Consider the following 12,044-nt stretch of genomic DNA (forward strand, 5'->3'; position numbering starts at 1 on the left):
GCAATGCGCCGCACAGACCTGTCAGGAGCGCCCGGCCAGTCACAGACAGCACAGGTAAGTATAATGCTTCTAAAATTGCTATGTAACCATGGCAGCCAGGACTGCAGTAGCGTCCTGGTTGCCATGGTAACCGATCGGAGCCCCAGCGATTAAACTGGGACTCCGATCGGAACTCTCCGCTGCCACCAATGATGGGGGGGGGGGGGGGCGTGGAGGACGCACTAGCCACCGATGAATTCAATACAGGGGAGGGGGGTCTGCCGATCTCTTACAGGGGGCTATGATACGCCAAATTAACCCCTTAAGGACTCGGCCCTATTTCACCTTAAGGACTTGGCCATTTTTTGCAAATATGACCAGTGTCAATTTAAGTGCTGATAACTTTAAAACGCTTTGACTTATCCAGGCCGTTCTGAGATTGTTTTTTCGTCACATATTGTACTTCATGACACTGCTAAAATTGGGTCAAAAAAGTAAATTTTTTTGCATAAAAAAATACCATATTTACCAAAAATTTAGAAAAATTAGCAAATTTCAAAGTTTCAGTTTCTCTACCTCTGTAATACATAGTAATACCCCCCAAAATTGTGATGACTTTACATTCCCCATATGTCTACTTCATGTTTGTAGCATTTTGGGAATGATATTTTATTTTTTGGGGATGTTACAAGGCTTAGAAGTTTAGAAGCAAATCTTGAAATTTTTCGGAAATTTACAAAAACCCAATTTTTAGGGACCACTACAGGTCTGAAGTCACTTTGCGAGGCTTAAATAATAGAAACCACCCAAAAATGACCCCATTCTATAAACTACACCCCTCAAGGTATTCAAAACTGATTTTACAAACTTCATTAACCCTTTAGGTGTTGCACAAGAGTTATTGGCAAATGGGGATGAAATTTGAGAATTTCATTTTTTTGCCTAATTTTCCATTTTAACCCATTTTTTCCACTAACAAAGCAAAAGTTAACAGCCCAACAAGACTATCTTTATTGCCCTGACTCTGCCGTTTACAGAAACACCCCATATGTGGCTGTAAACTACTGTACCGGCACACAGTAGGGCGTAGAGGGGAAGGTGCGCCATATGGTTTTTGGAAGCCAGATTTTGCTGGACTGGTTTTTTGACACCATGTCCCATTTGAAGCCCCCTGATGCACCCCTAGAGTAGAAACTCCATAAAAGTGACCCCATCTAAGAAACTACACCCCTCAAGGTATTCAAAACTGATTTTACAAACTTTGTTAACCCTTTAGGTGTTGCACAAGATTTAATGGAAAATAGAGATACAATTTCAAAATTGCACTTTTTTGGCAGATTTTCCATTTTAATATTTTTTTTCCAATTACAAAGCAAGGGTTAACAGCCAAACAAAACTCATTATTTATGGCCCTGATTCTGTAGTTTACAGGACCGCTGTATGGAAAGGGTTAAACGGCTGACATCGCATCACCGATGTCAGCCGTTTATACCAGGGTGCCAGCAATGTGCTGGCACCCTGGTATACCCACTGTACACCAACGATTATTCAATGGGAGGCGGGCGGGGGATTGCGATCCCGCCTGCCGCACCGCCCGCAACCCTCCCCCTGCACCTCCCACCAGGCTAAAATCACTCGGGGGTGCAGGGGGGGGGGATACAGATAGATTTTGGGCATTATAAAGTTTCTGATCCTCGCGGTCAGAAACTGCAGAAATCGCAGGTGTGAATTGACCTGCGGTTTGTTGCGATCGCCGACATGGGGGGGGTCACGGGACCCCCCCTGCGCATTTAGCCGAGGTGCCTGCTCAATGATTTGAGCAGGCACCGTGTTCCGATCACAGCCGGCCGGGCGGCAGTGATCGGAACAACACATGACGTACCGGTACGTCATGGGTCCTTAACCACCTCAGCCCCTATAGCTTAAACACCCTTAATGACCAGGCCACTTTTTACACTTCTGACCTACACTACTTTCACCGTTTATTGCTCGGTCATGCAACTTACCACCCAAATGAATTTTACCTCCTTTTCTTCTCACTAATAGAGCTTTCATTTGGTGGTATTTCATTGCTGCTGACATTTTTACTTTTTTTGTTATTAATCGAAATTTAACGATTTTTTTGCAAAAAAATGACATTTTTCACTTTCAGTTGTAAAATTTTGCAAAATAAAACGACATCCATATATAAATTTTTCTCTAAATTTATTCTACATGTCTTTGATAAAAAAAAAATGTTTGGGTAAAAAAAAAAAATGGTTTGGGTAAAAGTTTTATAGCGTTTACAAACTATGGTACAAAAATGTGAATTTCCGCTTTTTGAAGCAGCTCTGACTTTCTGAGCACCTGTCATGTTTCCTGAGGTTCTACAATGGCCAGACAGTACAAACACCCCACAAATGACCCCATTTCGGAAAGTAGACACCCTAAGGTATTCGCTGATGGGCATAGTGAGTTCATAGAACTTTTTTAATTTTTTGTCACAAGTCAGCGGAAAATGATGATTTTTATCTTTTTTTTTTTTTTTTTTTTCTTACAAAGTCTCATATTCCACTAACTTGTGACAAAAAATAAAAACTTCTATGAACTCACTTTGCCCATCAGCGAATACCTTGGGGTGTCTTCTTTCCAAAATGGGGTCACTTGTGGTGTAGTTATACTGCCCTGGCATTCTAGGGGCCCAAATGTGTGGTAAGGAGTTTGAAATCAAAATCTGTAAAAAATGGCCGGTGAAATCCGAAAGGTGCTCTTTGGAATGTGGGCCCCTTTGCCCACCTAGGCTGCAAAAAAGTGTCACACATGTGGTATCTCCGTACTCAGGAGAAGTTGGGCAATGTGTTTTGGGGTGTCATTTTACATATACCCATGCTGGGTGAGATAAATATCTTGGTCAAATGCCAACTTTGTATAAAAAAATGGGAAAAGTTGTCTTTTGCCAAGATATTTCTCTCACCCAGCATGGGTATATGTAAAAAGACACCCAAAACACATTGCCCAACTTCTCCTGAGTACGGGGATACCAGATGTGTGACACTTTTTTGCAGCCTAGGTGGGCAAAGGGGCCCACATTCCAAAGAGCACCTTTCGGATTTCACCGGCCATTTTTTACAGATTTTGATTTCAAACCACTTCTGACGCATTCGGCCCCTAAAATGCCAGGGCAGTATAACTACCCCACAAGTGACCCCATTTTGGAAAGAAGACACCCCAAGGTATTTCGTGATGGGCATAGTGAGTTCATGGAAGTTTTTATTTTTTGTCACAAGTTAGTGGGATATGAGACTTTGTAAAGAAAAAAAAAAAAAATATCATCATATTCCGCAAACTTGTGACAAAAAATATAAAATTCTAGGAACTCGCCATGCCCCTCACGGAATACCTTGTGGTGTCTTCTTTCCAAAATGGGGTCACTTGTGGGGTAGTTATACTGCCCTGGCATTTTCCAGGGGCCCTAATGTGTGGTAAGTAGGTAAATGACCTGTGAAATCCGAAAGGTGCTCTTTGGAATGTGGGCCCCTTTGCCCACCTAGGCTGCAAAAAAGTGTCTCACATGTGGTATCGCCGTATTCAGGAGAAGTTGGGCAATGTGTTTTGGGGTGTCTTTTTACATATACTCATGCTGGGTGAGAGAAATATCTCGGCAAAAGACAACTTTTCCCATTTTTTTTATACAAAGTTGGCATTTGACCAAGATATTTATCTCACCCAGCATGGGTATATGTAAAATGACACCCCAAAACACATTGCCCAACTTCTCCTGAGTACGGCGATACCACATGTGTGACACTTTTTTGCAGCCTAGATGCGCAAAGGGGCCCACATTCATTTTGTGAGGGCATTTTTAGACATTTGGGTCCCAGACTTCTTCTCACGCTTTAGGGCCCCTAGAATGCCAGGGCAGTATAAATACCCCACATGTGACCCCATTTTGGAAAGAAGACACCCCAAGGTATTCAATGAGGGGCATGGCGAGTTCATAGAATTTTTTTTTTTTTTTTTTGGGCACAAGTTAGCGGAAATTGAGATATTTTTTTTTTTTTCTCACAAAGTCTCCCTTTCCGCTAACTTGGGACAAAAATTTCAATCTTTCATGGACTCAATATGCCCCTCACGGAATACCTTGGGGTGTCTTCTTTCCGAAATGGGGTCACATGTGGGGTATTTATACTGCCCTGGCATTCTAGGGGCCCTAAGCGTGAGAAGAAGTCTGGAATATAAATGTCTAAAAATTTTTACGCATTTGGATTCCGTGAGGGGTATGGTGAGTTCATGTGAGATTTTATTTTTTGACACAAGTTAGTGGAATATGAGACTTTGTAAGAAAAAAAAAATAATTTCCGCTAACTTGGGCCAAAAAAATGTCTGAATGGAGCCTTACAGGGGGGTGATCAATGACAGGGGGGTGATCAGGGAGTCTATATGGGGTGATCACCCCCCTGTCATTGATCACCCCCCTATAAGGCTCCATTCAGATGTCCGTATGTGTTTTGCGGATCCGATCCATGTATCAGTGGATCCGTAAAAATCATACGGACATCTGAATGCAGCCTTACAGGGGGGTGATCAATGACAGGGGGGTGATCAATGACAGGGGGGTGATCAATGACAGGGGGGTGATCAATGACAGGGGGGTGATCAGGGAGTCTATATGGGGTGATCACCTCCGTCATTGATCACTCCCCTGTAAGGCTCCATTCAGACGTCTGTATGTGTTTTGCGGATCCGATCCATGTATCAGTGGATCCGTAAAAATCATACGGACATCTGAATACAGCCTTACAGGGGGGTGATCAATGACAGGGGGGTGATCAGGGAGTCTATATGGGGTGATCACCTCCGTCATTGATCACTCCCCTGTAAGGCTCCATTCAGACGTCTGTATGTGTTTTGCGGATCCGATCCATCTATCAGTGGATCCGTAAAAATCATACGGATGTCTGAATGGAGCCTTACAGGGGGTTATCAATGACAGGGGGGTGATCAGGGAGTCTATATGGGGTGATCAGGGGTGAATAAGGGGTTAATAAGTGACGGGGGAGTGTAGTGTAGTGTGGTGCTTGGTGCTACATATTACAGAGCTACCTGTGTCCTCTGGTGGTCGATCCAAACAAAGGGGACCACCAGAGGACCAGGTAGCAGGTATATTAGACGCTGTTATCACAACAGCGTCTAATATACCTGTTAGGGGTTAAAAAAATCACATCTCCAGCCTGCCAGCGAACGATCGCCGCTGGCAGGCTGGAGATCCACTTGCTTACCTTCCGTTCCTGTGAACGCGCGCGCCTTCACAGGAAATCTCGGCTATCGCGAGAGGACGCGTATATGCGTCCACCCAGAGTAACAGGACCGCCGCAAAGACGCAATCCTGCGTATGGCGGTCCTGAGGAGGTTAAGGACTCGGGAAACATGCCGTACCGGTACGTCATGCGTCCCTTATGGGTTAACCCCTCAGGTGCGGCACCTGAGGGGTTAATTGTGCGGATCACAGCCCCCTCTAAGAGACCGGGTGCTTCCAGGCATCAGGGGGCAGTTATGTACACAGTTCTTAGTATATTCTAACTTGAAGCGTCCCCATAACCATGGGAACGCCTCTGTTAGAATATACTGTCGGATCTGAGTTTTCACAATGTGAAAACTCAGATCTGAAAAAGCTGTTATGCAGATGGATCTGCGGATCCGTCTGTGTGAAAGTAGCCTACGGATCACGGACGCGGATGACAATCTTGTGTGCATCCGTGTTTTTTCACGGACCCATTAACTTGAATGGGTCCGCGAACCGCTGTCCGTCAAAAAAATAGGACAGGTCCTATTTTTTTGACGGACTGGAAACACGGACGCGGATGAACAACGGTGCATTTTCCGAGTTTTCCACGGACCCATTGAAAGTCAATGGGTCCGCAGAAAATCACGGAACAACGGACACGGATGCACACAACGGTTGTGTGCATGAGGCCTAATTTATTAAATGTTATTCCCTGTCACCTATGCAGAGCAGGTGTTTATTCACGTCTAAAATTGTATAATGTCAACCCAAGAATGTAACAGAAAAATTATTGAAATTTATTAAGCTGTCAACTAGGTATAGCAGTGGTATATTACACCCAAAAATTGGTGAATTTCACCATAAAATGTAAATGACAAAGTAGTGAAATGATATAAAATAAAACACGTACAAAAAAAAAATGGATTTATGAGGTGGAGTTCCATATGGAGTAGGAGTTTGAGGAGGCGGTGGACGTAGTGGAGGAGGACGAGAGCCAACACAGGTTTTTGTTTTTTAATTTCATTTTTTTAAATTAAGGTACACTCCAAAAGAGTGTGAAATATCAAAAATACAAACATGAGCCATTCCGCTGCAGTATAACAATGGCTCCTTAGTGCCGATACACATGTCTATTCTGGACAAGGTAGGGACAAGTCCTGTGGGATCCATGCCTGGTTCATTTTAATGACCGTGAGCTGGTCCATATTGGCTGTGGCGGCTGCGCTTGTCTGTGATGACGCCCCCTGCCGTGCGAAACGCACGTTCAGACAATACACTGGCTGCAGGGCAGGCCAGCACCTCCAAGGCATAAAGGGCAAGCTCAGGCCATGTGCCCAATTTGGAGACCCAGAAGTTGAAGGGGGCAGACCCATCATTCAGTACGTGTAGGCGTGTGCACACATACTGCTCCACCATGTTGGTGAAATGCTGCCTCCTGCTAAGACATTCCATATCAGCTGGTGGAGCTGGTTGTTGTGGCGTGCTGACAAAACTTTTCCACATTTCGGCTATGCTAACCCTGCCTTCTGATGTGCTGGCGGTGCCCCGGCTGCGTTGGGGACCTCCGTCCTCTGCCTTCGCCTTGTGCTTCCACTGTGCCCCCGCTGTCAGGTGGGAATGCCACCAGCAGCGCGTGTACCAGCGTGCGCTTGTACTCGCTCATGTTACGATCACGCTCCAGTGAGGGAATTAAGGACGGTACGTTGTCCTTGTAACGGGGATCCAGCAGCGTGGCCACCCAGTAATCAGCACAAGTTAGAATGTGGGCAACTCGGCGGTCGTTGCGGAGACACTGCAGCATGTAATCGCTCATGTGTGCCAGGCTGCCCAGAGGCAACGAAAAGCTGTCTTCTGTGGGAGGTGTATCGTCTGTGTCCCCCCAGCCGCACACCAGTGATGGCCATGAGCTGGTCTGGGTGCCACCCTGCTGTGAACATGGTTTCTCCTCATCCTCCAGAACTGTGCCCTGGCTGGACAATTGTGTACTTTATGTTTGTGGGTGCAGGAACCCACCCTCGGAGCCACATCCCCCTCCTCCTGTGCCACATCCTCTTCCATCATCGCCAGGAGCGTTTTTTCAAGGAGGCATAGAAGTGGGATAGTAACGCTGAGAATGGCGTTATCGGCACTGGCCATGTTGGTGGAGTACACGAAACAGCGCAACAAGGAACACAGGTCTCTGGTGGTGAAGTGGTGCTGTTCCGCCGAGCGACTCACCCGTGCATGCTGCAGCTGAAACTCCACTATCGCCTGCTGCTGCTCGCATAGTCTGGCCAGCATGTGCAAGGTGGAGTTGCACCTTGTGGGCACGTCGCATATGAGGCGGTGAGCGGGAAGGCCAAAGTTACACTCCAGCGCTGAAAGGCGAGCAGCAGCAGGGTGAGAACGCTAAAAGTGCGCACAGACGGCCCGCACTTTATGCAGCTGCTCTGACATGTCTGGGTAATTATTATTTTTTTTTTTTTTAACTCGTTTTATTGGAGTATAAAGGTGCATTATCAAAGTACATGACAATTCAGCATATCCATAAATCAGTGTCAAGAAACAAATTGACTTAAAACAATTACAGAGAAAACAGAGAATAAAATAAAACAATGTAATACAGTTTGTGGTACATTATTCAAGATGTAAGTACAATTTCCCATGGACGCAGCATGGCTTCTGGCAGTACACAAGTAGGACTCCTATACAGTTTCACACTTGCCATAACAGGAATATTATCCCAGGTGAATATTTACTATAAAGACATTTCACATTTCCCATCGCAGTTTGCATAGAAATATGGAGTTTCATCGGGAATTCAGCGTATTGGTGGACGCGCACCACTCTCCCCAAACTTTCTCAAATTTCTGAGGGCATCCCCTGTGAATATAGACTACTTTTTCAAGTGGAATAATCTGGTTTACTACCTGTTTCCAATGGTTAACATTGGTCATCCTATCAGCCATCCACCGGAGGGCTATAGCCTTCCTAGCCAAAAATAAAGTTTCCTCTAAAAATATCCTATGATGGTGAGACCACTGTTCCTCATCAATGATCCCCAACAAGCACATCTTGGGACAAAGGGGAACATGTCCTGGTACTAGATCCGACAATAAGGACGTCACATCCCTCCAGAAATTTTGAATGAGTCTACAATCCCACATCATGTGCCAGAAGTTGGCACCAGCCTTTTGACATCTTAGGCAGTTGTCGTTCTCGGACCTACCCATTTTAAACAGCCTACTAGGAGTGAGGTAACTTCTATGTAATTGTACCATCTTGTTATTGACTGAGGGGGATACTCTTGTAGGAGCTGCTAACGCCTCGCTCCATTCAGTTTCAGAAAGAGACGGGATGCAATTCCTCCATTTATCCTCAACGGTCAAAGGGGGTATGTCCATTTTCGTGGTTATGAGGTGCGTGTATATAGCCGATATGAGACCTCTAGGGCCTTGTGTGGATAGCAATCCAATCAAAGGGTAGTTAGAAATCTTTCTAGATCCCCTGCCAAACTGAGCAGATAGGGCATGTCTAACCTGTAGATACCTGAAAAACATGTGCCTTGGAGTATCAAATTTTCCCTGAATCTGAGAGTAGGATCTCAAGGAGCCTCCCTCATATAGATCACCCAGGGTCAGAACCCCATGCTCCTTCCACATCGCAGCTCCCTCATGCCTACTTAAATGTTGAACCATAGGGTTTTCCCACAAGGGATGCATGGAATAGCCTTCCTGCAGAAGTGGCAGCTGCAAATACAGTGGAGGAGTTTAAGCATGCATGGGATAGGCATAAGGCCATCCTTCATATAAGATAAAGCCAGGGGCTATCCATAGTATTCAGTATATTGGGCAGACTAGATGGGCCAAATGGTTCTTATCTGCCGACACATTCTATGTTTCTATGTCCGGAATATCAGTATAAGATTTTAACTTGGGCTTGCCCATCAGGTTTGGAAGGCAGCTATGTAGTGGGAGGGCTTTCCCGTGGAACAGGCTAATATCTTCCAAAACTGGCCATAGGGAATGTAACTGGAGGAAGTCCTGCAGATAGAACTCCGCATTGGGTAAGGGCTGTGAGGACACCCAAGAGACAAGGTAACGCAGCTGCCCCGCTAGGAAATAAAGAAACAGGTGTGGTAGTGCCGCTCCTCCCTGCAATTTAGGCCTCTGCAAAGTACGAATCGCCAGTTTCCTTCTGGCCGCTCCCCAAATGAAAGCTGACATCATAGAGTGGAGGCGGTCAAAGAACCTCCTAGGGACGGTCGTACTCTCATGTTCTAACACATATAAAGCTTTGGGAAGGAGAACCATCTTAATGAGATTTAGACGTCCCATCAGTGAAATAGGGAGAGACTGCCATGCCGCAAACTTCTTAGTGAATATAGAGATTAAGGGCTCAGTGTTCAAAGTATATGCTAGAGGGGGATCCCTAGTTATTATAATACCTAAGTATTTAAATCTATCCACCACCGGGAGATTGCAATATATTGTATGCCATCCCTCAGGCTTAAGAGGCATCAGAGCTGACTTGGACCAATTAATATGCAATCCAGAGAAACTGCCAAAATTTTCAATCAACTAAATCGCTCTAGGTAGTGACTGTTCCGCCTTGTCCATAAAAAGGATCAGATCGTCAGCGTAGAGTCCAACCCTATCCTCTCTATCCCCTAAGGAGATACCACAGTAAACCTCATCCTGCCTCAGTCTAATTGCTAGATGTTCTATTGCGACTGCAAACAGGAGGGGTGACAGAGGACACCCTTGCCTTGTCCCTCTAGCTAGTTCAAAGTGGTCTGAGTGTGAGCCATTCACTAGTACATTAGCTCTAGGCTGTTTATATAACATTCGTACCCATTGGGTAAAAACCGGACCAAAACCAAAGCATCTTAGCACCTCCAGTAAATACGGCCACTCCACCGAGTCAAAGGCCTTGGCCGTATCCAGAGAAGCCACTACCCACGGTCTATCTAAGGCTCTACCTATTTGCGTGATAACTTGCGCCCTTCTAATATTATTGGAAGTGGATCTCCCAGGTATGAATCCGGATTGATCCAGGTGTACAACAGAAGCAACGACCCTATTCATTCTATTGGCAATTATTTTCGTGAGAACTTTATAATCCAGGTTCAGTAAGGATATAGGTCTGTACGAACCACATTCCAGAGGGTCCTTATCTGGTTTCAAGATTACCACTATGGTGGCATCATAAAACGAGTCTGGAAGTTTCTGTTGAGTCTTAGCTGCCTGTAGCATGATTTTCATTCTGGGGGCCAAAATTGCGCTATATCTATTGTACACCTCGATCGGAATGCCATCCGGGCCGGGAGCTTTACCAGTCGTCAGACCTTGCATAGCTTCTTGTATTTCATCTAGTGTAAAATTCCCCTCCAGCATATCCCTATCCTCATCACACAGTTGGGGGTGCGTCACCTCCTGTAGGTATTCTGCAAGTTCCTGGGGTGAGTACTGTATCGCTGAACTATATAAGTCTTGATAGAATTCCTGGAATCTACCAATAATGTCTGGCGACCTTTTCTTTTATCTCTCCATCTGACCCCTTGATGCGGAGGACTGGCGGGGCTGAGGCATTATTTCTGGCAATATGGGCGAGTAGCTTACCTGCCTGACCCCCCTGCTCAAAAGACTGTTGTTTAAGAAAAAAGAGTTTCCTATCGCTCTTCACCTGCAGGTGTTGCATGTATTGCCGCCCCTTAAGGAGCCAGTCTAACCTGTTAACCTCAGAGGGGTTACTAATGAAAGCAGTCTCGGCTTCCTGGAGCCCCACTTCCGTACGGTGAGATTCTTTTTTAATAAATGCTATGGATGATTTAATGCACCCCCTTAGGTAAGCTTTCAACGTTTCCCAGAGCAGTAGCTCATCAGTTGTATCTCCCTGCACCTCAAAAAACATATGGAGTTAATCCGGGATTCGGTCATTAGATCCCATCAGGGTTAACCAAAAGGGATGTATACGCTTCCCTCTCTCCCGGCCATCCGACAGTAAGAACTTGGCTACCAGTGGAGCATGATCAGAGGGTCCCTGCGGGCAGTACTCAATACTCTCCAGTTCAGTAAGAGACAGTGCATTACCCATGATGTAATCTATCCTGGACAAGGCGCCTCTAGAAGGGGTAAAGCAAGAGTACTGCACCACCAGGGGGTGTCTCTCCTGCCACAAGGCGAGCCATCCCATCTCAGTAGCTACTTTATGAAGTGCTGATGTGGAACCAGTGGCCACCTCAAATCTTGCTGGGTCCCGAAATCTATCTAGATCCGAGTTCATTAGCATATTAAAATCTCCCATACACAATAATCTAACATTCGGATACTGCACAACAAAGCTCACTATTGCCTGTAGGACAGATGTGCTGGCCGGTGGAGGATTATATACATTAATGATGACATATTATGAGTACGAGTTCCCATATGCATTGGCGCTCCACTGTACCCACGGCTTCTTTATCCTGTTACCCGTTTCTAGTGTCAAATGGGTCTCTTGCAAGCCCAGGATATGTGGAGCAAGCTGCTGCACATGTGAAAACACCGCTATTCTCTTCCTAGGCTCACCCAGACCTCTCACATTTCACGACATAACTGTTAGACCCGCCATGCTGTCCTAAATTCCATGAACTGCATAAATAATATCACCTTGAATAGGTTCTCGGATCTCTCTTCTCTCCCACCCACCTTACATAGCTGCGTCACATAACACCAGGGAAACTGTAAGTACCACCATAGCAAACATAGAAAAAGAAAACATCTGAACATCAAAAACAACCGGTAATTAGCAGGTCTAAAGCCTCCTTCTTTTCTGACCATGT

The sequence above is a fragment of the Bufo bufo genome, chromosome 6 (assembly GCF_905171765.1).
Source record: "Bufo bufo chromosome 6, aBufBuf1.1, whole genome shotgun sequence".
In the NCBI taxonomy this organism is placed as follows: domain Eukaryota; kingdom Metazoa; phylum Chordata; class Amphibia; order Anura; family Bufonidae; genus Bufo; species Bufo bufo.